Source organism: Herpailurus yagouaroundi, unplaced genomic scaffold (genome assembly GCF_014898765.1).
Source record: "Herpailurus yagouaroundi ecotype Mexico unplaced genomic scaffold, PumYag 161, whole genome shotgun sequence".
In the NCBI taxonomy this organism is placed as follows: domain Eukaryota; kingdom Metazoa; phylum Chordata; class Mammalia; order Carnivora; family Felidae; genus Herpailurus; species Herpailurus yagouaroundi.
In genome coordinates this window covers 1,892,478-1,916,844 of record NW_024412402.1, presented here as the reverse complement: position 1 = coordinate 1,916,844, position 24,367 = coordinate 1,892,478, and the positions used below count along the sequence as shown (strand labels likewise).

Sequence of the window (24,367 nt, the reverse complement as noted above, 5' to 3'; positions counted from 1 at the left end):
GGGATCCAGCACTAGACACCAAGAGACCTGAGAGGAGTCTCACCCAACCCTGCTTTGGGTAATAGGTATACAGACTACATCCCAAGTTGTGAACTGGCTCCAGCCCCTCTCGGCAGTGGGAGAACACCATCTTAAACAAACACCCATGGACAGGAACACTTGTGGAAATCCAGGTTTCCAGGGGGGAAATTTCAGCACGCTGGGGAGGGGAGGAGGAATAGTATGATTTCACTCCTATCACCCCTCCCCCTAGATGGCACAACCGAGGGCTGAGAGATCTTGTCCACAATTTTTCCCATGGTGCCAAGAGAGCAGGTGAGCGAGTGCCCAGCTTTCCCCACTGTGCGGAATGCTGCCCAAAAAGGCCCATGTCTCCCTCACTCTATCCAGAATACTAAATCATGAGCTGCATGGCTAGGGGCAGGAGGCAGGAAAAAGCTGGGAGAGTGGCAGACAGGACTCTCAGAATAAGGAATGTGAATCTTCCTGTGTCATGGATTCCATCAAGAACCCTGCCCATGAACCAGTGGAGATGCCCTGCACACAGATCCCTCCAAGTGGCCCATGGGCACTCCCTAACACTTGTGTGCCTTACCTATACCCCCCTACACCTGCGTCGGGCTCCCTGTGCATTCTCCTGATGACGGTGGTGGGAGTAAGCTCTGGTAGGTATCTGCTGAGCATCACCCAAATCTGCAGGTCAGGGAAAGACCACCTCAGCATTAGTGCCATTCTTGGAAAAGCAAAAGGGAGGCTGGAAGCATTTGGCCTGATGTGTTGCAGGATCAAGAGAAGACATACAAGTTAAAAAATTCTGCACATGAGGGAGCCAAGAAGTGTGGAGCAGGTGAGAAAACCTCAAAATCCCTGTCTGACCCAGGGATGACAGAAGACATTTCTCTCTTGAAGGCAGTTAGTAAAGACTAAGGGAGGTGACTGCTACCACAAATGTGAAGACAGCAAGGAACTGACTGATCTAGGAAACATGACACCACCGAAAGGTCACAGAATTTTCCAGTAGCTGATCCCAAAGACATGAAGATCTACAATTTACTGGATAAAGAAATAAAATAGCTATTTTAAGGAAGTTCAACAAGGTACCAAAAAAAAAAAAAAAAGAAAAAGAAAAAGAAAAGTCAACTAAACCAGGAAAACAATGTATGAACAAAATGGGAAGTTTAAGAAAAAGATATAAGTCATTTACCAAAAAGCCCCAGAAACTCTGCAGCTGAAGAATACAATGAATAAAATAAAACTTTAGAAGGGAGGATCAAAGTTAGAAGGAATCAAGCAGAAGAAAGAATCTGCAAGTTAGAAGACAGAAACTTTGAAATTAGTCAGAGAAGAACAAAGGAAAAGAATGAAAGAGAGTGAAAAAAGCCTACATTACCTATGACATACATTCAAAAAACAAAAAAACAAAAAAAACCCACGACACTCTGTAAATCACTGGAATCCTGGAAGGAGACAAGAGGAAGAAAGGAGCAGATAGCCTATTTAAAGAAATCATAGCTGAGAACTTCCCACATCTGGGGGAGAGACATGGATATCCAAGTGGATGAAGGTTATAGGTCCCCAAACAAATTCAATTCAAAGAAATCTCCTTCAAGACACATAATAAAACTGTCAAAAATCAAAGACAAAGACAGAATTTTAAACACAGCAAGAGAAAAGAAACTTGCAACTGACAAGGGAATTCCAATAAGGCTACCAGCAGATTACTCAGCAGAAACTTTACAGGTTTAGAGAGAATAGGAGGATATGAAAAGAAAAAACCTCCAACCAAGAATACTGTATCCAACAAAGCTGTCTTTCAGAAATGAAGGAGAGATAACGACTATCCTGGACAAACAAAAGCTGAAAGAATCCAAGTTGAAATGAAAGAATCCAAGTTGACATGAAAGGATTCAAAGTACAAGAAAACATAGGAAACTATCCAATAAACTGGAAAATTCAAGTATATAGTTAAATTCAAAATATGCTAGGGCTGTAATATGGTGGTGTGTTCACCACATAACTCCAGGTTACGGAAGGTTAAAGGTTAACGGGCAAGAATATTAAAAATAACAATAAGCTACAGGGGGTGCCTGGGTGGTTGTTGGCTAAGCGTCCAACTTCAGCTCAGGTCATCATCTCACGGTTCGTGAGTTTGAGCCCTGCATCGGGCTCTCTGCTGACAGCTCAGAGCCTGGAGCCTGCTTGGGATTCTGTGTCTCCCTCTCTCTCTGCCCCTCTCCCACTCACACTGTGTCTGTCTCTCTCTCAAAAATAAACATAAAAAAATAACAACAGCTATAATATTGGTTAATGAACACACAATATAAAAATAGGTAAATTGTGACACCAAAACCCTAAGAACAAAGTAAAAGGATAGAATTTTTGTACGCAATTGAAATAAGCCATTATTAGCATAAAACAGACTATTATATCTATAAGATGTTTTATGTAAGCTTCATGGTAACCACAAAGTAAAAACTTAAAGTAGATTCACAAAAGATAAAGAGACAGGAATCAGAGCACATCTCTATAGGAAATCAATTCAAAAAGGAAGACAGCAAGAGAGGAAGAAAAAAAATCAAGGGAATGACAAAACAGAAAAGAGATAACATTGGTAAGTCCTTACCTTTCAATAATTATCCTAAATTAAAATGAATTAAATTCTCCAATCAAAAGGCATAGAGTGGCTGGATGCATAAGACCCAACTATATACTATCTACAAGAAACTCATTTCACTTTTAAGGACATAAAGTCTCAACATGAAAGGCTGGAAAAAGATATTCCATCCAAGTAGAAACCAAAAGAGAGCAGGGATGGCTATACTTCTATGAGACAAAATATGCCATAAGCCAAAAACAATTAGCAAAAGATGAAAAAGATCATAACATGATGATAAAGAAGTCAATTCATTAAGAGAATATAACAATCATAAATATATATACACCCAACATCGGAGCAATACAATATATTTAGCAAATACTAACAAATCTGAAGGCAGAAATAAACAGTAATACAACAAGAAAAGAGAACTTCAGTAATCCACTTTCAACAATGGCTAGATTATCCAGCCATTTCAATAAGGAAATGTGGAAAATGAACTATACTTCAGACAAATGGACCTGACATATATAGAGAGAACATTCCATATAGAAGCAACAGAATACATGTTCTTCTCAAGCACATATGTAACAATCTGCAGGACAGATCATGTGACAGGTCACAAAACAACTCTCAGCAAATTTTAAGAAGACCAAAATCTTATCAAGTATCTTTAACACCACAATGGTATGAAACTACAAATCAGTTATAAGAGGAAAACTGAAAAATTCACAAACATGTAAAATTAAACAACATGACCCGCACAACCACTGGGTGAAGGAAGAAATTTTAAAAAACATTTTTTTAATCTCTAAAAATGGAAACACAAGATACCAAAACTTGTGAGATGTAGCAAAAGCATCTTCCCAAAGTGGGAAGTTTACAGTGTTAAAAGCTGACCTTAAGAAACGAGAAAGATCTCAAACAACCTAACTTTTCACCTCCAGCGAACTAAAAAATGAACAAATGAAGTCCAAAGTTAGCAGAAGTAATGAAATACAAAGATCAGGAAAAAAATAAATAAGAGACCAGAAAAACAAAATAAAAAAAGGATTTAAAAAAACAGTAATTTTTTTAAAAGGTAAGCAAAACTGACCAACATATGGCTAGTCTAACTCAAGAAAAAAGAAAGATTAAAAATCAGAAACTAGAAAGGAGACTTAACAACCAATACCACAAAAATATAAAAGGTCATGAGACCCCTGCAGATTAATTATACACCAACCATTTGGATAACCTAGAAGAAATGAATGAATGAACTAGAAACATCAACCTAACAACACTGAGTCATGAAAAAATAGCAAGTTTGAATAGACCAGTAGGGAATAAGGAGATTGAATCGGTAATCAAAATTCTGCCAACAAAGTCAAGTCCACAACCAGAAGGTTTCCCTAGTGAATTTTACCAAACATTTAAAAAGGAATTAACGCCAATCCTTCTCAAACTCTTCTAAAACACCAAAGAGAATATTCCAAACATGTTTCACAAGGATGGCACTAATGTAGGGGCGCCTGGGTGGCGCAGTCGGTTAAGCGTCCGACTTCAGCCAGGTCACGATCTCGCGGTCCGTGAGTTCGAGCCCCGTGTCGGGCTCTGGGCTGATGGCTCAGAGCCTGGAGCCTGTTTCCGATTCTGTGTCTCCCTCTCTCTCTGCCCCTCCTCCGTTCATGCTCTGTTTCTCTCTGTCCCCCAAAAATAAATAAACGTTGAAAAAAAAAATTTTTTTAAAGGATGGCACTAATGTAATGCAAACGCCAGATAAAAATAGTAACAAGAAAAGAAAACTGCAGGTCAATATTCCTGATGAATGCAGATGCAAAAATTATTAGCAAGATATTAGCAAACTTAATTCAACAGCATAGTAAAAGGATCCCACACGATGATTCAGTTGGGATTCATCCCTGGGATGCAATATGGTTCAACATACCCAAATCAATAAATGTGATATACCAAATTAATAAAATGAAAAATAAAAATCATATGATCATCTCAATAGATGTAGGAAAAGTATTTGACAAAATACAGCAACCTTTTCTTGACAAAAACTCAACAGATTGGGTAGAGAACGAATATCCCTCAACATAATAAAAACCATATATGACAAGTCATAGGTAACATTATACTCAGTAAAGGTTGAAAACTTTTTCTCTAAGATCAGGAACAATTCAAGGATGCCCATTCTCGTTGTTTCTATTCAACATAGTACTAGAAGTCCTAATGAAAGCATCACACAAGGGGAAAAAAAGGCATTCAAATCAGAAAGGAATTAAGATGGTAATTGTTTGTAGATATGATCTTACATATAGAAAATCTTAAAGACTTCACAAAAGACTGTTAGAATTAATAAATAAATTAGGTAAAGTCGCAAGATACAAAAATCAACATACAAAATTCAGTAACATTCCTTTACATTAAAAGCAAGTTATCTGAAAAAGAAATTTAAAAAAATTACCCCCTACAAACATAACAACATCAAAATTATACTTGGGAATAACTTTAATCAAGGAAGTGAATTATCAATACACTCTGAACTGTAAGATTTTGATGAAAGAAATGTGAAAAAGACAAATAAATGGAAAGATATCCCATATTCATGGATCAGAAAAATTAATACATTAAAATGCCCATACTACCCCAAACTATCTATAGATTCAATGAAATCTCTATAAAAATTCCAATGGCATTTTTCTTTTTTTCTTTTTTTTTTAATTTTTTTTTCAATGTTTTTATTTATTTTTGGGACAGAGAGAGACAGAGCATGAACGGGGGAGGGGCAGAGAGAGAGGGAGACACAGAATCGGAAGCAGGCTCCAGGCTCCGAGCCATCAGCCCAGAGCCTGATGCGGGGCTCGAACTCACGGACCGCGAGATCGTGACCTGGCTGAAGTCGGACGCTTAACCGACTGCGCTACCCAGGCGCCCCTCCAATGGCATTTTTCACAGAAATAGAAAAAATAATCCTAAATTCATAAACTCACTAAAGATTCCAACAAGCCAAGGCAATTCTAAGAAAGAACAAATCCAGAGGTATCACAACCCTGATTTCAAACTATACTACAAAGCTAAAGTAATCAAACCAGTAGTATGGTACTGACACAGAAACAGTCACACAGACCAACACAACAGAGAACAAATAAACCCTTGCACATATGGTCAATTCATACTTGACAAGGGAGCAGAAAATACTCAATGGAGAAAGGATGGTCTCTTTCATAAAAGGTGGCATGAAAACCGGATAACCACAAAATGAATTAAAGACTTAAAAAGAAGACTCCAAACCATAAAACTCCAGGAAGAAAACACAGGGCTAAATCGCTATGACACTGGTCTAGGCAACAGTTTTCTGGATATGATGCCAGAAACACAATAAACAAAAGCAAAAGTCAGTAAGACTACATCACAGTAGAAAGCTTCTGCGTAGCAAAACAAAAATGAAAAGGCAACCTACAAAATGGAGAAAATATTACAGGCCATATTTATGATAAAAGTTTAATATCCAAAATATATAAGGAAGTCCTATAACTCAATAGCAAAAAAAAAAAAAAAAAAATCCCTTCAAATAGTCTGATTAAAAAACAGGCAGAGGAACACATACACATGATCAACGAGTACAAGAACAGGTACTCAATTATCACTAATTAAGAGGGAAATGTATATCAAAGCCACAATGAGATATGACCTCATACCTGGTAAAATGGCTATCATCAAAAAGACAAGAGATAGCAAGGTGTTGGTGAGAGCGTGGAAAGGGAATCTTTGTGCACTGTTGGTGGGAATGCAATCAGTACAGCCTCTATGGAAACCAGCATGGAGGTTCCTAAAAACAACTACCAAATGATCCACAAATCCCTGTTCTGGGTATATTACCCAAAGGAAATGAAAACAGGATCTTCAAGAGTTCTCTACATCCTCGTGTTCATTTCAACATTATTCACAACTGGCAGGAAATGGACACAACCTAAGTGTCATGGATAGATGATATAGCATATTATATATACACAATGGGATATTATTCAACCATGAGAAAAAAGGATATCCTGCCATCTGCAATAAAATGGATGGACCTTGAGGGCATCAGGTTAAGTGAAATAAAAGTAAGACAGAGAAAGATGAAATCTGTATGATACCACTTCTACGTGGAATCTAAAAAAAGGTGAACACAGAAACCAGACACTAGAATGGTAGTTACCAGAGGCTGAGGGGTAGAGGAAATGGGGAGATGCTGGTCAAAGGTACAAAGTTCCAGTTTTAAGGTAAGTTCTGGGGATCTAATGTACAACATGGTGATTATAGTTAGCAATATTTTATCAGATACTTGAAAGTTGCTAAGATAGTAAATGGTTAATGTTATCATCTCTCTCTCTCTCTCTCTCTCTCTCTCACACACACACACACACACACACACACACACACACACACACCCCTATGTAATGCTATAGAGGGTTTGCTAATACTAGGGTGAAAATCATTTCACAACATATATATCAGATAACATGCTGTATACCTTACACTTACATAATGTTCTATGTCAACTATATCTCAATAAAGCTGGGGGAAATTGCGTGGCACTAGAAACCTCTATTTTATTTACATCCTGATAAATCAAGTGGAAGGGTTCTGACCTTGTAGAGTTAATGTTCCCCGGGGAGTTATTGAATCTAATTAAGACCTCGGATGTCCTTAGGATTGGTCGACAGCCTAATACTGCATGTAACAGTGAGTTAGTTCTAGTTTCTTGGTTCTTTAACTATTATCTGCAATTGCTGGATGGGGCTCTTGTGCCTCCCAACCAAGAGTTCTGTTAGCTGACCTGTGGTAGCACATCATTGATACAGTTTACCAATCACATGGTGGGACATTATGAAAACAGTTCTGCTGGAAGGAAGAACCACAATACAGGTGAGAGACAGCAGTAACACCTGTGAATCTTCTTCTCGGAGTAAGTTTACTCCACTGGACTGAAGGAGGTAAGGAAGCTCACAGTATGAACTGACAACTAGGTGGTGGCCTACAAAACAAGGCCAAGAGTCTGGGCCTGAGCTCTGCATTTTATTTTTATTTCAGTATTTCTATGGGACATAAAGTGTCAAACTATCTCCACATACTTCAAGTCTATGAACTCAGTGTCAAAAAGGGCCATCTCACTGCTCAACATTGTAACAGTACAATATATTGGCTGATATAACACAGCTTAAAAAGCAAAAGTATGGCTCAGGGCACTAAAAGCCCCACTATAGTTCTCAACACAAAACCACCAAAGCAAAATAATTCAGAACTATTTATCTTTCAATAATCCAATTAATAGAGAGGCTTAATTAGTAATGTCTGATGTGTCATTTAAAGAACTAATCATACAACAAAACACAAAGAAAAATATCATGTTGTAATATGTAATCTGAACCAACAATAACAGGGAAATGTTACTTCAATGGCTTTGAAATTTAAGTGAAAATTACATGGAAGCACATCACAATACCCAATGTAAACACGCAAACCAATTTATTCACTGACAATAAGAAAAAAGGATTTAACACTGAAATGTGAACTCAACTTTAACATGTTAGTAAATACATTACTGAGTTTTAAATGGAATATAACTTTCTTATTTTCTAAGTTTTCTAAACCCAAAACTCAATTCTCCCAGAAACTGAACACATTTTACAGTAGGTTTGATTTCCTGGTTTCCACATTTTAACTTTTTCAGGTACTTGTAGCTGCCTAGTCACCCAGAATGAGTATAGCCTGTATTAAGTACATTCATGAAAAACAAAAGAGGGAGGAACACCTGGAGTTAACCTGATGAGGTCAACCTTCCTCCTGGCCCCTCTTCCTGGACTCTTCAAATGTAGCCCTTGTTTAGATCAGAGAGCCCTCTTGTATGTCCCGCCTGTGCCCTTCTTGTCAATGGGGTACCTCCCTCCTGTTCATCCCTCCCTTGCTTCAAGAACCATCTTCAACTTCTAGGGGCTCCCGGATGGCTCAGTCGATTGAGTGCCGACTTTGATTCAGGTCATGATCTCACAGTTTGGGGGTTCGAACCGCACATTGGGCTCTGTACTGACAGCTCAGAGCCTGGAGCCTGCTTCGGAGTCTGTGCCTCCCTCTCTCTCTGTCCTGCCCCTGCTTGTGCTCTCTCTCTCTCAAAAATAAAACAAACATAAAAAACAAAACAAAACAAAAAAACCATCTTCAATTTCTCATCTTCCATGAAAGGTACCCAAACTCCCTTATTAAAAATGATCTCTTTCCTCTGAATGCCTACAACTCTAATTGTTGATTAGTAATTTTGCACTTAGCATTACTACTTTCTAACACTAAAATGATTTTTTTTTCACCTGTATGCATCATAACTCCTAATTAGAATGTAAAAACTCCTGGGTGGGAATACAGATTACTACTAAGCTTTCTGGAGGGCAATCTGGTGGCACCTTTCAAAAGTCTTTCAAGTATGCCTACCCAGCAATTTCTCTTCTGAGAATTTATCCCAAAGAAATAATTAAGGATGTGTATAAAGATTTAGTTACAGAACACTGAAGGCAAAACTATATGTAATCTCAGAAAGTTGAAAACCCAAACATCCAATCATAAGGGACTCATTTGTGAAATAAGTTATAAAATTAAAAATGAAAACACTATGCAGCAATTAAAAACAATGTTGCAGGAATTTCTTTATTGACACTGAAAACAGTTACAAAACCAATACAGAACAAGAGTCCATCTTTAACAAAGGCTTGTATGCATGTTTGCAGAGAAAAAGAGCCGGAAGATTTTTTTAGATTATTTTTTTTTCTGGTATATGTATCCTCTCATTTTTCTGTAACAAGCTTGTATTACTCTATGCAATAAAAAAGAAAGTTATATTTGAAGGGAAAAGTAGTTCTGGGCAAAGAATAATTACAATTATTCTCTGTAATTCCACAAAGCTCAGAAGCATGAGGGTAAGTGTGCCATATACGCTTCAACGTGGGCCCCTGGATCCACCGAGGTATGGGGAAAGGGGAGATTTCTCTTGTCAGGACAGATGGGGGACGAGTCACTTTCAGCATTTCAAAATACCCACAACTACATGCCCGAGACCAAGTTCTAGCTCCAATTTTAATAACTGAGATTTGCAAACACTTGACTGAACTGGAAATTGTCAAAAAAAAATTGTGAAACATTAACTTTTTATTAACATTCTTAAAAGACAAAAATCTTTCACAACATAGGAGCCATTAACATTGAAAGCAAAGTTCTCTGTGATGATGAAAATGTTGCAAGCCACTGTTCTAGACTCAACAGAACTATTGACTCAACAGACTCAACAGACTATTGACAATAGTCAAAGTATGGAAAGCGCCCAAATGTCCATCAACTGATGAATGGATAAAGATGTGGTGTATACACACACGCACGCACACACACAATATGGAATATTCATGAAAATGAAATCTTGCCATTTGCAACAACGTGGATGGAACTAGAGTGTATTATGCTAAGCGAAATAAGTCAGAGAAAGACAAATATATGATTTCACTCATGTGGAGTTTGAAAAACAACAGATAAAAATAGGAGAAGGGAAGGAAAAATGAGATAAAAACAGAGAGGGAGGCAAACCCATAGAAGGTACAACACAAAGAATGAATCCTAATGTAAACTATAAACTTTGGATGACAATGATGTGTCAGCACAAATTCGTGGATGGTCACAAACACTAATAAAAGGTAACAGAAAAGGCTGCGGGGGGAGAGGGGACATATGGAAACTACTTTTCATTAAATTTTTACTGTAAAAAGTAAAATTGCTACAAAAATAAAGCCTACTCATAAAAAGATTTGCATAGTGCAAAAGAGTTGCTACACCATCAACGTAACTTCAAGTATTAGTTTTCTCCTCTCATCCCCAAAGAACAGCACGCTGCTGTAACGCATAACCTGAATGACTGGCCAGTGTTCAGTCGGAATACTCGGACCATCTCACATCCACTCTCCTGTTCTCATAGACGTCATGCTGCCATATACCTTTCCAGGGAGCTGCGACGCTCTGGGCTACAATAGCAGCTGTTTCTTATCTTCATCACTCGCCTGAAACCAACTAGCATCTCGGTCACGACACACACGTGGCTGGAAGACACGGGATGAGAAGGAGCCCAGGAATCTCCTCTGGCAGGAGTACGTGTGAGGGTAGAGCCACGACTGGGCTGTTAGAGAAAATATTTAAATTCTGTTAACTGTCCCAGCAATGAAGGGTTAGAATGTCGGAATGATTACTCCTTCTTTACTTAAAGGTTTCCAATAATTTTTCAGGTTTCCCCTCACAGAGGTTTTTCCCAACCATCTCATACAAAGTCAGCGCTTCCAGATCCTCTGTGCTTATCCTCACTCATGGCTTTCAGGGTCCTAAGCAACCACTCTTTTCGTCTTTTTGTTTACTTCTTTAACTCTGTCACCCCGCCCCCAACCTCCCCCAGAGGCGAAGCTCTGTGAAGACTGGGATCAAGTCTGTCCTCTTTACAGCTCTGCACCAGGCACAGAGTCAGGGCACTTCCCACACTCCCATACGGCAATACGGACTCTCTATCCATATGATCAACAGAATAGATGACACTGACATTTTCGTCACCGTATCATTTATTATGTCAGTCAAGTCTATGGGATATTTTTGCAGACTATTGTTTTTTTTTTTTTACATTAAATATGATTTATTCAAACTGGTTTCTATACAACACCCAGTGCTCATCCCTACAGGTGCCTTCCTCAATGCCCATCATCCGCTTTCTCCTCTCCCTCACCCCCCATCAACCCTCAGTTTGTTTTCAGTTTTTAAGAGTCTCTTATGGTTTGCTGCCCTCCCTCTCTGTAACTTTTCTTTCCCCCTTCTCCTCCCCCATGGTCTTCTGTTAAGTTTCTCAGGACCCACATATGAGTGAAAACATGTGGTATCTGTCTTTTTCTGCCTGACTTATTTCACTTAGCATAATACCCTCCATTTCCATCCACGTTGCTCTTGCAGACTGTTTTAAACAAAGGCCTGCCACATCGTAATGAATGATTTTCATGACGAAGAAAATGGAAAGCAGGTATCCCAGAGGACATTAAATTTTATTCTTGTAAAAACATACGCATTTAAAAATTCCTATCACAGTTCTGCTTTTAATAATTAAAAGGAATATCATATATTAATGGCCCTATGATGTATCATACTCTTTCTTTTTACTGTCAATAGATTTTCACAATAACCATGCAAGGTAAGAATTATATTCATTTGACCAGTGAAGAAAACTGAGGGTCACAGAGATTAAGTACCTTGTCCATTGTTCAAAATTTTAAAAAGGATGTAAGATTCAAACTCAGATCGGATTCCAAAAACCAGTTTTCCCACAGGGCCAATTAGCCTGCTGTTCTCATATAAACTTAATTTGACAAAACTACTTCTTCCATGTTGCAAAGTTCATGATAATATGGCACAAAGATCAAGGTTCCCAAATTAAAGGCAAGTGGTGTATGTGAATAAGGCATTCAGTCTCTTGATCCACAGAAGTTCAGGTAATTCCTATTTTACACCTGCTAGAGCAACTATTTTTGAGATACAGATGCCTCTGAGACCATCCTTCCAGGAGCAGACCCAGTTTAAATTCCTACGGATTAAAACAGAAAGGCAAAAGGAGAGAGACTAATTCACTGATATACTACTTTTTCATGTAAAGGAAAGTACTAGGTCTTACACCACTTGATTTTTTTTTGTTTAATTCTCTCTCTGCCCCTTATGTCGCTTTAGCCAGACTTACACAAGTGGAAAGGGACAGAACAAATAATACATTACCAAAAAAAGAAAAATAAATTTAAAAAAAGACAGAACATAATCAGTAGTATTTGCCGCGAACAAGAAGACCGCTCGTTGTTAAACAGCATACTTTAAATAAATGATGTGTGAATTACCTCCAATAAAAAGAGATCAGAACGTCCTCTGTAACCTGGAAACCATACTCCCTGGGCTGCACAGAATGCTGCAGTCAGAACCACTACTCCAAGCCTCAAGAATGTTCCAAGCGCTGTCTGTTATGGCTGTGGCCAAGGCACCAGAGAAGAAAAAGATCTACTGGGAAATCCTGTCAACTTCTTCCCTGGAGTATGCAGGCTTTGCAGAAACACAGTGTAGTAGAGTGAGCACTAAACTTCCAAAGACACTGGGGCAAGCAGTTCCAATTATTAAGTGATAAAATGGCAGCCAGAATCACTAGGGCTTCTGTAAGCCTGACACTAGAAAAGAGCCTGCAGCCGGAAAGCACCATGATGGCTTGCTCATGTCAGAGCGCTTAACTTCTGTAGCAGCTGCATTTATTCATGTACAATTAGGGGTCTGTTACATCATAAAACAGAGGATCACCATCACCGCACAAGCCTATTCAGACATCTAACAAAAACCAGGACGAGGTGTAGACTGAAGAAAGCACATTCCCTTTGCTATAGAGTCTGTGCATCTTTTCAAATTCTTGCTTTACTCTTTTTCTGGAATGCAAAGGAAAGAAATCAGGTGAAACTGCTAACTAATATAACTATGAGGAAGCTGAGGACTGAGATGGGGAGCAGTGAATGTTCACTTCCACAGAAACCCTGGAGTTTCTTTTTACAACATGCTGCTGAATTATGGTGGAAAGCCAAGAGTCAGCGCCCGAGTGTCCACTTTGTGTCCCTTTTGTATAAAGCTCTCCTTCTGCATTCATATCAATTAATGTAACCTGGACTCTGCCCTAAAGTATGTTAAGCTAATAATAAATAAGCTTGGGACCATCAAAAAAATCTCAGAAATCTTTGTACCTCTCCCTAAGTATATGAGTATATGAATGCACTCTGGCATTCAAACATATTGTCCCGGAGACTTTCCCCCTTATCATAAATTTTAATTCACAGGGCCATGGCAACAGTCCTAATGAAGATTAATTACTGCAGTACATTCCAAAAAATTTGTCCAGCTTCCTTGTGATAGTGAAGTCTTCCGCATATAGAAATGGAACTAAAATGCATCACGTCCTTAATGTTTCTTTCCTAGCTGCTCAGCACTAAAAACAGATTTGTAGGAAAAGAAAATTGTCCAAGAAAAGACTGATTGGCTCGGCATTCAGCATTCACTGAACAAACACAAGTAAAAGAGCAAAGGATGTCCTCTTAGATCAAAATTCTAATAACAAGAAAAGGCTGGGGGTGGTGAAAAGGAAAGAGAAGGCAGAGACTGCAATCACACTAACAATCCATTTGCATGTTTCCTTCTGAAAAACGCACACATGTCATTTGGGATTGGCAAAAAGTTCTGGCCCCTCATCTCTATTTTTCTGGTTCATAAATCCCCTGAGAATTCAACGAAAATAAATGGCCCCCTTTTCCAAATAAGTGCACAAGAGTGTCTACGTGGCATGCATCCACACCATAATTTTGCATATAATTTCAAGACGTTCAAGAATCCTCTAAAGCTCATCTATAGAGTCCAGATTAAGAATCTCTGTTCTGCAGTAATTTAGAAGACATAACGTACATAATTATTTCTCTTCTCTCAGATTAAAAAAAAAAAAAATTAAACACCCATATCAGTTGGGTTTGTATTATGTATTCCTCTCACTGCCAACGTGTATGTAGAACATTTTGTGCTTCCCAGAAGCACAGTCAGCTTTTCTCCTCAAACTACTTTTCACTCCTTAGTTTTCAATATTGAAGATCAACCCCTACCCAAACATGTCCCCAGTGTTCCAGGTATTTGGAAAAGATTTACAGTTTAGTCTTACTCTTCACTAGTCTTTCAAATGATTTCAAGAGAGAGAAAATCCAATCTTCAACAAAGCCGTCCATTGAAGAACTACTTACAGGAGTGAAGGGTTCGATATGGTGGCAAAGGAAGATTCCACACTTACCTCTTCCCATTGTCACAACGAATTTTCAAGTACATATGAAATAATACCCTCTAAAAAAGACCTGATAACCAGATGAACAGAGAGCCTCCACAACAAAGGATAAAAGAGTAGCAATGAAACAAGTAGAGAAAGAGACAGTCTTGCCACAACAATATAAAACAAAACAGTAACTAAGCCCAGGTGTGGTGATACATGATCAGGAAGAATCTCAAAGATACAAAATTCTTCCCAAAGAAGTGAGGGGTCAGGTTGCCACATCAGGCACCTAACCCCTAGATCCTGCAAAGGAGAGGTGAGCCCCCAAAATGCCATTAAAAACCAATGGGCATTACATGTAGGAAATCTGCAGGGAACAGAGAACCTGCTCATAAAGGGCTTGATGACGGACTCCCTCACTCCGGGACCCGGTTCAAAGTCACCCGTTTGAAAAGTGCCTGGGCCAGATGTGACAACCACCAACTTAGTCATCTTGAAGAGTCTGCCACAGAAGCAGGAACTTGGTTCGGACCCTCCAAGGATACAGACATGGGTAGGAGTCACTTTTGAAGTCTTCTTCTAACTTGTTGGTGGGCACCATCTAGAAACTCTTCCTCCAGCCTGTTGGCACTGGAGGGTGCCCACTGCTGAGTGCCCTGCCCACCTCCATACCACAGCCAGACCAGGTCTTACCTGCCCACCCCAGCGCCACAGCAGCACAATGCAGCTGGGCGGGGCAACATCCCCACATACTCCTGTGCCACAGTTGTGGCCGCCCACTGCAGGCAGGCACATGCAACTCATACGGGGAAACATCCCCCACCCCAGGTTCCTGGTGCAAGTGGCCAGGAGGGATATTGTTTCTGAGCCCCATGGGACATCTTCTATACAAGGGCACTCCTTCCAGACTGGGAGAGGTAGGTAATTTACCTACCTTCTAATACAAAGAAACACACACAGAGTCAGGAAAATGAGGAGACAGAGGAATAGAGGAATATGCTCCAAATGAAAGAACAAGAAAAAGCCTCAGTAAAAGACCTTCATAAAACAGAGATAACTGATCCACCTGATAAGAAGTTCAAAGTAATGTTCACAAAGATGCTCACTGAACTCAGGAGAAGAATGGATGAATGCAGTGAGAACATCAAAGGAGACAGAAAATATAACAAAGTATCAGGCAGAAGTTACAGAGCTGAAGAATAATACCTAAACTGAAATGCACGCTAGAGGGGTTCAACAGCAGACTGGATAAAGCAGAAGGACAGATCAGCAAGCTGAAATAGCAAACAATGGAATTCACCTAAATAGTGTAGCAAAAAGAAATTTTTATAGGAGAAGATATCTTAAAGGACCTTTGTGACAATATCAAGTGGAATAACATTTGCATTATAGGGGATCCAGGAGGAGAAAAGAGAGAAAGGGCCAGAAAACTATCTGAAAAAATAATGGCTGAAAACCTCCCTAATCTGAGGAAGGGAACAAAAATTCAGATCAAGGAAGCTGAGAGAGTTCCATAAGAGATGAATCCAAAGAGAGCCACATCAAGACACATTATAGTTAAAATGGTAAAAGTAAGAGACTCTCTTCAACGAAGTGGCCAAGTGGCTCAGGGTTAGTGGCCTTGTGGACACAGAGATGCAGACCTTGATAGGCAAGACCAGTGGCCTTGAGAATGAGCCCAGTGACAACATTGAGAATGTCAAGGCCCAAATCAAAGACAAGGAGGGTATCCTGCCTGACCAACAGCATCTGACTTTTGATTAGCAAATAGCTGGAGAATAACCACATTTGCTCAGACTACAATATCCAGAAAGAATCTACTCTGAGCTTAGTGCTTCATCTGAGGGGTGGCATCATTAATCCTTCCCTTTTCCAGCTAACCCAGAAAAGCAACTGCAACAAGATGATTTGTTTTCAATGCTATGCTTACCTGCAGCCCTGCGCTGTGAATTGTCGTAAGAAGTGTGGACACACCAACAAACTGCACCCCCAAAAGAAGGTAAAACAAGGCCTCTCCACTGGCTCTTCCTTTGCCCACAGGGTAGTCTCCTGCCTGAGGCCCAAGGCCCTGGCGCCTCAATAAAGTTGCCCTTTCACCCTTTCGTTGACTGGGGGTAGGGGTGCGAGAGTGTTAAAGGTAGAGAAAATCTCAAAAGCATCAAGAATAAACACCTGTTAAGTACAAGGGAAACCCCATAAGGCTTTCGGCAGAAATTCTGATGGGGTAAGGAAGTGACATGACATATCCAAAGTGCTTTTGAAAGGAAAAAATTTCCAACTAAGAAATTCTCTACTCAACACAGCATTCAGAATTAAAGGGGGGATTAAGAGTTTTCTAGATAAACAAAAACTAAAAGTTCACCACCACTAAAATGGACCTACAAGATACGTTAAAGGAATTTCTAGGCTGAAAAGAAAGGACACTAATTAATAATAAGAAAATATATGAAAGTAAAAATTTCACAGGAAAAGGCGAATATATAGAAAAGACAGTGGATAGGAGTGCCTGGTGGCTCAGTCGGTTGAGCATCCGACTTCAGCTCAGGTCATTATTTGACACTGTGAGTTCGAGCCCCGTGTCGGGCTCTGTGCTGACAGCTCAGAGCCTGGAGCCTGCTTCAGATTCAGTGTCTCCCCCTCTCTCTGCCCCTCCCCTGCTCATGCTCTGTCTCTCTCTGTCTCAAAAATAAATAGAAACATTAAAAAAAATTAAAAAAGAAAAAAAGAAAGACAAGCCCGTGGATCAATCATTTATAAAGCAAGTAGGAAGGTTAAAAGATAATAGTGGTAAAAGTAACAAAAACTACAATAATTAGTTAAGGACACATAAAATAAAAAGATGTATAATGTGATATCAAAATATAAAATGCAGGGGTGCCTGGGTGGTTCAGTTGGTTGAGCGACCAACTCTAGATTTTGGCTCAGGTCATGGTCTCACGGTTCCTGAGTTCAAGCCCCACACTGGGCTCTGTGCTGGCAGTGTGGAGCCTGCTTGGGATTCTCTCTCAGCCCCTCCCCAGCTTGCTCTCTCTCTCTAAGTAAATAAATAAAATTTAAAAAATTATACATATTATATAATACACACACACACCCAATGCACACGGGGGGATTAAAAACATATACTTTTTGGGGTACCTGAGTGACTCAGTTGGTTAAGTGTCCAACTCTAGGTCATGATCTTGCAGATCAAGCCCCACGTCAGGCTCTGCACTGGGAATGGAGCCTGCTTAAGATTCTCTTTCACTCTTCCTCTACCCCTCCCCTGCTTGTGCTCACTCTTTCTCTCTCTCCAAATAAAAACTTTTTTTGAATGTGTTCAAATTTAGGCCATCAACTCAAAAATCAACCATTCTATACAAAAGGTATTATATGTGAACTTCATGGAAGCAAAATTTTATGTAAATACACACAAAAAATGAGAAAAAAACTAAACACTATAGAAAGCCTTCAAACCACAAGAAAAGAGAGAAAAATAAAGGAATAGAGGAACTAGAGAACAGTCAGAAAACAAAGAGAAAGGAATCCAAACCTAACACTAAAAAAATTCATCAACAACAAGGGAAGAGAGTAAGAAAAGAATGAACAAAGAAGAACTACAAAAATAACCTGAAAACAATAAACAAAATGGCAGTAAGTATATATCTATCAATAATTAATTACTTTAAATGTAAAAAGACTAGATATTCCAATCAAAAGACAGAGTGGCTGAATGGATTAAAAACAAAATCAAAAACAAGACTCATCTACATGCTACCTAAAAATTAACTAAGGAAGTAAAGACCACACAGACTGAAAGTGAAGGGATGGAGAAAGATATCCTAGGCAAATGGAAACGAAAGCTGGTGTAGTTAAACTCCTATCAGAAAAACAGACTTAGGGGCACCTGGGTGGCTCAGCTGGTTAAGCGTCCAACTTCGGCTCAGGTCATGATCTCACAGTTTGTGAGTTCAAATCTGGAGCCTGTTCCAGATTCTGTGTCTCCCTCTCTCTTTGCCTCTCCCCTGCTCATGCTCTGTCTCTCTCTCAAAAATAAATAAACATTGGGGCACCTGGGTGGCTCAGTTGGCTAAGCGTCCGACTTCGGCTCAGGTCACGATCTCACAGCCCGTGAGTTCGAGCCCCGCGTCAGGCTCTGGGCTGATGGCTCAGAGCCTGGAGCCTGCTTCCGATTTTGTGTCTCCCTCTCTCTCTGCCCCTCCCCCATTCATGCTCTGTCTCTCTCTGTCTCAAAAATAAATAAACGTTAAAAAAAAAATTAAAAAAAAAATAAATAAACATTAAAAAATTTAAAAAAAAAAAGAAGAGAAACAAATTTAAAACAAATACTGTAATAAAAGACAAAGACCCACATAATGATAAAGGGGTCAATCTATCAAGAATATATAACATTTATAAATATATATGCATCCAACATATAAGCACCAATATATATAAAACAAGTATTAACAGACCTAATGGAAGAAAATGATAGCAATACAATAATAGGAACAGAGGACTATGACACCTCACTTCTATCAATGGTTAGATCATCCAGACAGGAAATCAATACAGAAACACTAAGCTTAAATGATACATTAAACTAGATGAGCTTAGGGGCGCCTGGGTGGCGCAGTCGGTTAAGCGTCCGACTTCAGCCAGGTCACGATCTCACGGTCCGTGAGTTCGAGCCCCGCGTCGGGCTCTGGGCTGATGGCTCAGAGCCTGGAGCCTGTTTCCGATTCTGTGTCTCCCTCTCTCTCTGCCCCTCCCCCGTTCATGCTCTGTCTCTCTCTGTCCCAAAAATAAATAAACGTTGAAAAAAAAATTAAAAAAAAATTATAAAAAACAAAAAAAAAACTAGATGAGCTTAGTAAATATACATAGAACATTCCATCCAAAAGCAACAGAATACACAATCTTCCCAAGTACATATGGAAGAGTCTTTAGGAGCGCTCAGATGTTAGACCACAAACAAGTCTCAATACATTCAAAAATTTAAATCATCAAGCATCTTTTCCAATCACAATGGTATAAAGAAGAAAATGAGCAAAACCACAAAAACATAGAGAGGTTAAACAACATGCTACTAAACAACCAATGAGTCACTGAAAAAAAAAATCAGAGGAGAAATAAAAAATTACCCAAAGACAAATGTAAACAGTAATATGATATACCAAAATCTATGGGATACAGCCAAAGTAGTACTGACAGGGAAGTTCACAGCTATACAGGCCTAACTCAAGAAATGGAAAAAATCTCAAATAAACAATCTAACGTCACACCTAAAGCAACTATAAAAAGAACAACAAATAAAGTTTATAGTTAATAGAAAGAAGGAAATAATAAAGATAAGAGCAGAAATAAATGAAATAGAGACTAAAACAACAGAAAAGATCAATGAAACTAAGAGCTGGTTCTTTGAAAAGATCAACAAATTGATAAACCTTTAGCCAGCTTCATCAAGAAAAAAAGAGAGGGGCTCAAAAAATAAAATCAGAAATGAAAGAGTAGTTAACAACTGATACCAGAGAAATACAAAGGACCCCAAGAAACTAATTATATGCCAACAAAGTAGACAATCTAGAAGTAATGGATAAATTCCTAGAAACACACAATCTTCAAGGAATGAATCACAAAGATACAGAAAATCTGAATTGACCAATTTCTAGTAAGGAAACGGAATCATTAAGCAAAACCTCCCAACAGACAAAGGCTCAGGACCAGATGGCTTCATTGGTGAGTTTTACCAAACATTTAAAGATTTAATGCCCACCCTTCTCAAATTCTTCCAAAAAACTGAAGAGGAGAGAATGTTCCAGAACTCATTTTATAAGGCCACCATTACCCTGATTCAAAAACCAAAGGCACCACACAAAAAAGAAACTCACAGGCCAATATTCTTGATGAACATAGATGCAAAAATCCCCAACAAAATTTAGCAAGCCAAATTCAGCAATACATTAAAAGGATCACACACCATGCATGATCAAGTGAGATTTATTCTAGGGATACAAGAATGATTCAACATCTGCAACTCTATCAACAAGATACAACACTTTAATGAAATGAAAAATAAAAAATCATATGATCATTGCAATCAATGCATAAAAAGCATTTGACAAAATTCAACATCCATTTATGATAAAAACTCTCATTCCAAGTGGGTATAAAGAGAATGTACCTCAACACAATAAAGGGCATATTGACAAACCCAAAGCTAGTATCATTCTCAATGGCAAAAAACTAAAAGCTATTCCTTTAAGATCAAGAACAAGACAACAATGCCCACTCTCACCACTTTTATTCAATATAGCCCTTTTAGTGATATAGGCAAGAGAAATTAGGCAAGAAAAAGAAATAAAAGTCAGAAGTAGTAAGAACCAAAAAGGAAAAAGGAAAACTGTCACTCTTTGCAGATGACATACTATAGAAAATCCTAAAGGATTTTCATCAAGAAGCTGTTAGAACTAATAAATACATTCAGCAAAGTGGTAGAACACAAAATCACTATATAGAAATGTGTGGCATTTCTACACACTAATGATGGACTGCTAGAAAGAGAAATTAAGAAAGCAATTTCATCTACAATTCCATCAAAAAGAATAAGATATGTACCTAGAAAAAACTTTTAACCAAGGAGGTGAAAGACCTGAATACTAGAAACTGTAAGATACCAATGAAAGAATCTGAAGAACACAAATAGATGGAATGATATTCCATGCTCATGGATGGAAGAATTAGTATTGTTAAAATGTCCATATAACCAAAGCAATCTATAGATTCAATGCAACCCCTATCAAAATTTTGATGGCACTTTTAACAGAAATAGAACAAATAATCCTCAAATTTGTATGGAACCATAAAGGATCCCAAAGAGACAAAGCAATCTTGAGAAAGAAGAACAAAGCTGGAGGTATCATGGTCCCTAATTTCAATTACACTAAAAGTAATAGTAATAGTATTACACTAAAAGTAATAGTAATCAAAACAATACCATTCTAACACAAAAATAGACACATCGGCCAATGGAATGGAACTAACACCCCCAAAGTAAACCCACATATATACAATTAGTTTGGGACAAAAGAATCAAGAACATACAATGGAGAAAGGACAGTCTCTCCAATAAATGGTGCTGAAAAACTTGTCAGCCACAAGCAAAAGAATAAAACTAGACTGCTATCTTACACTACACACAAAAATTAACTCAAAATGTATTACATATGTGAATAGAAGACTTGAAACCATAAAATTCCTACAGAAAAACTTATGCAGTAAGCTCCTTGACATCAATCTCTAGGATGTGCTTGTAGATCTGACTCCAAAGGCAATTGAAAAAAAAGCAAACAAATGGTCTACATCAAACTAAAAAGCTTCTGCACAGCAAGGAAAACCATCAACAAAATGAAAAGGCAATCTACTGAATGGGAGAAGATAATCCCAGTAAGGGGCTACCATCCAAAATAGAGAACATTTACAACTTGACAATAAAAAAAAATTAAAAATAGCAGATCTGAATAGATCTTTTGTTCAAAGAAGAGAGATGCCCAAGAGACACATGAAAGGATAGGCAACAACAGTAATGACTGCAATCAAATCACACCTCACCCCTGTAAAAATGGCTATTATCAAAAGAACAAGAAATAGCAAGTGTTGACGAAGATGTGGAGAAAAGGGAACCCCTGTACGCAGATGGTGGGAATGTATACTGGTGCAGCCACTATGGAAAACAGTACAGAGATTCCTCAAAAATCAAAAACAGGTCTACCATATGATGCAGCTTTTCCACTTTGGGTATTTATCCAAAGAAAACAAAAACACTATTTTGAAAAGGTATGTGCACCGCTATAGGTTCAGTGCAGCATTATTTACAATAAGATACAGAAAAAACCTAAATGACCATCAAGAGATAAAAAGATAAAGAAGATGTAGTATAAATACACAATGGATTACTATTAGCCAAAAATAAGAACAAAATCTTGCCATTTGCGACAACATGGATGGACCCCGAGTGTATGAGGCTAAGTGAATAAGTCAGAGAAACACAAGTAGTATATGATTTCACTTGTATGTGCAAACAAACAAACAAACAAACAAATAAACAAACAAAAGAATACTAAAGCAAGCTCAAAAGATTCAGAGAACAGACTGATGGTTACCAGAGGGGAAGGGAGTTAGAAGATAGGGGAAATGTGTAAAGGGGGTCAACTGTATGTTGACAGATGGTGACTAGACTTTGGTGGTAATTATTTTGTATCCCATATGAATGTTAAATAATAGTGTTGTACACCTGAAAGTAATATAATGTTACATGCCAATTTTACTTCAATTTAAAAAAATACTTACAATGGCAGAAACAGAAGTAAACAAAACCAAACAACACAAATGAAAAAACCTAAGCATGGGTATAATCTAGAATTCTAAAAGGGGAGTGGATAAAGAAATTACAGTGTATAAATAATGGAATGCTATATAGTCATTAGTTATGAATCCATTCTACATGAAGTCATGTGAAATGAAGAAAAGGATCACCCTAAGAATATGTCCTTCTCAACAGTCTTCAGTGAAAACGAAGTTGCCATGTACCACACTCTGGGCAGCAGTCAAGAGAGCCCTCCTAGATGGTTCATTACCCTTGCTACATGGTTCTTGGCTTCTTGGCATCCAGGCCATTCATCCACCTTCTTAGAGATCTTAATACTCCTGAAACATGACAAAGTCCCAACTTTCAGTGAGTCACAGTTATTCAGTGGGTGGCTAAATGACAGAGAAACAGAAAGCATAGAGCAAAAACTGGGACTGTACATAAGGTCAAGCTGGGAGCCTCCTAAACCTCCTTAGCCTAAACCTAAACCTCCTAAATTTCCAAATACAGCTTCCCCATCCTAAGCCCCACCCCAGAAAATAACACCTTCCTTCCTCAATGGGTAGCACCCTTTCCCCTGTAAGTCCCAAGATAAAGGATACTGCTTTCCCCCACACCCAACCCAACAATCTGCCTTACAAGTTTCTCCATTCATGCTACACACCGCTCAGGATATTCTGTTGGGTTTTGTTTTTAGGGCAATGTCAAAAAGGAGAAAGATAAAATGAACACAACTTAAAGAGAGTAAAACTAAATTAAATTAACTTCTTGTCAACCACAATTCATGTTGAGTTCTAGTCAAAGCCCTATGAAATTCAATAGTTCATAGAACTTTGTCCTTCACAAATAAGAAGAGATGATGGAGATTTTCCCTTGAAAGTTGCTAGGCATATTACAATCAGGGATAAATCTCTTGAAGTTAAAAAGAGTAAAAGAAAAGAATGGCAGGCACACAATAAAGTCAATATATCATGAAGCTGAGCTGACTTCTTTCCCCATCTGCCACCCACAACTGGATCCACCAACGAACAGGGATTCAAGTAAATGGAAACTGCAGTCAATAGTATTTTTCTTTTCATAATCACCTAGACCCTGAGGGGGAAAAAATTTTTTTTAAATAACCCTCCCCTAGGTTCAACACCAACAATTCTTCTAAAATTCATATAAAATATGTAATGTGCCATACCCAGTCCCAACCAAAAACAGTTAAAAAGAAATGAAAATGCTTTCCAGGCACTTTCCTTGCCCAGAAATTCATTTCTGAGTCATATACATTTCTACTGCAGGTGGAGAGCATTTCACATATTACAAAGCCGACTGTTAAGTCTTAACAGAAAAGTTGCAAAGCAAGATTTACTAAAGAAATATCATAAAACAACATGAGAAGAAACCATACAGATTAACGTGGATCACCTGCTTCATGCGGGACAGAACTCTTAAAGAAATGCAAGTTCACTCAAAAACAGAAAACTAACATGGAACACAGTTTAAATTTTTTTTTAATGTTTATTTATTTTTGAGAAAGAAAGAGCGCTTACCAGGGGATGGGCAGAGAGAGAGGGAGACAGAA

General features: G+C 38.4%; 1 protein-coding gene and 1 pseudogene across 1 annotated transcript in view; one reads left to right on the top strand and one right to left on the bottom strand.

The window, feature by feature from the left end:
- Positions 1-24,367, bottom strand: part of DDX10 (DEAD-box helicase 10) — a 281,324-nt gene that overhangs the window by 5,611 nt on the left and 251,346 nt on the right. The gene's annotated exons all lie outside the window — the stretch shown is intronic.
- Positions 15,175-16,549, top strand: LOC121035305 (ubiquitin-60S ribosomal protein L40-like; annotated as a pseudogene).